Genomic DNA, 1,449 nt, shown 5'->3' with positions numbered 1-1,449 from the left:
AGTGTAGCTATTAGAAAACAAAGAACAAATGTGATATTCCCAGTATGACAGGAATATTTATTAAAAAGGAAAAAAAAACACAAATTAAATTAATTTAAAAGAAAATAAAAGTGAGACCTACTCCCTGGTGTTCTAAAACCTGAGTTACTGTAGTTATCTTCAAGAATGGATGTTCTCATATAACTAGAATGGAAAAAATACCACTAGCTTCAAATTTTTCAGGAGAAAATTTACAGCCTTGGGTTTACAATGAAATAAATAAAAATGCTTCATTGTTTGCAGGTTCGTTATAGTTGCTATTTTAAATTTTCATGTCAAGAAAAAATAAAGATAAGTGAGAAATAAAATTTGCTGTTATGTACTGTAAACCTTTTTTTTACATATTTAGAATTTATTTTATATATTTAGAATTTTAATAGCTAAAAGTGGATGGATATTCTTGGTTTTTATTTGGGAAGGGATGCTGGAATTACTTCTATATATAGATTTACATTAATATTTGAAAACTGTCTTAATGAGTTTAGAGACAGAAATATCTACAAGTTGGATCCAAAGAACTCTGAGAGCCAATACAGCAAGATTAACTGATCATGTCCTAAAGGAAAAAAGGGAGGGAGGGAGGGAAGGAAGGGGAAGGAAGATCAGAAGGAAGGAAGGGATGGAGAAAGAATCTAAGTGTCTTGGGTAGAGAACTGGCTGATGTGTTCCTAAGTCATTGAGATGGCTGTCTCCAGTCTCTGTTGGTTCTAAGACCATCAAATTCACTGACATAGAGAGAACAGACATAAACTTTGCATTTGCTTCAAGTCTTGCATAGAGTAAGCACCCAGGTGAACACTCAACAGACATGGAATTTTGAAAGCTGTATGATTATAAGATTTCTCACAGTGCAGAAAATGTAAAAAAACATATACTGCTGAGGCCCCAAATAGGCAACCAGTGCCAGGACTCTGGGCCTCTTCCTTCCTTGCATCAATCAATCATAATTGAAGCAGAGGGCGCCTGGGTGGCTCAGTTGGTTAAGCAACTGCCTTAGGCTCAGGTCATGATCCTGGAGTCCCGGGATCGAGTCCCGCATCATCGGGCTCCCTGCTCAGCGGGGGGTCTGCTTCTCCCTCTGACCCTCTTCCCTCTCATGCTCTCTGTCTCTCATTCTCTCTCTCTCAAATAAATAAATAAAATCTTAAAAAAAATCATAAGTGAAGCAGAAAAGCATGTTACAGTAAGAGATGACTTAGCCAGATTCCAAATTCCATATGCATGATAACAAATGTCATCTCAGATTATACATGTATATGAAATACATACCTATACGCAATAAAGAAAATATATGAATATACAGTACATATTAATGTATATGTGTGGACACATATGTGGACATTTATTTTTATTCTTTGTTAGATAAATCATAAGCATATTCTTATATTAAGAATAACTGCGGGGCACCAG

The sequence above is a fragment of the Callorhinus ursinus genome, unplaced genomic scaffold (assembly GCF_003265705.2).
Source record: "Callorhinus ursinus isolate GAN/ISIS: 27379988/994484 unplaced genomic scaffold, GSC_fseal_2.0 scaffold163, whole genome shotgun sequence".
Lineage (NCBI taxonomy): Eukaryota > Metazoa > Chordata > Mammalia > Carnivora > Otariidae > Callorhinus > Callorhinus ursinus.
The sequence above is the reverse complement of the archived record's forward strand: the minus strand, read 5'-3'. Positions refer to the sequence as shown.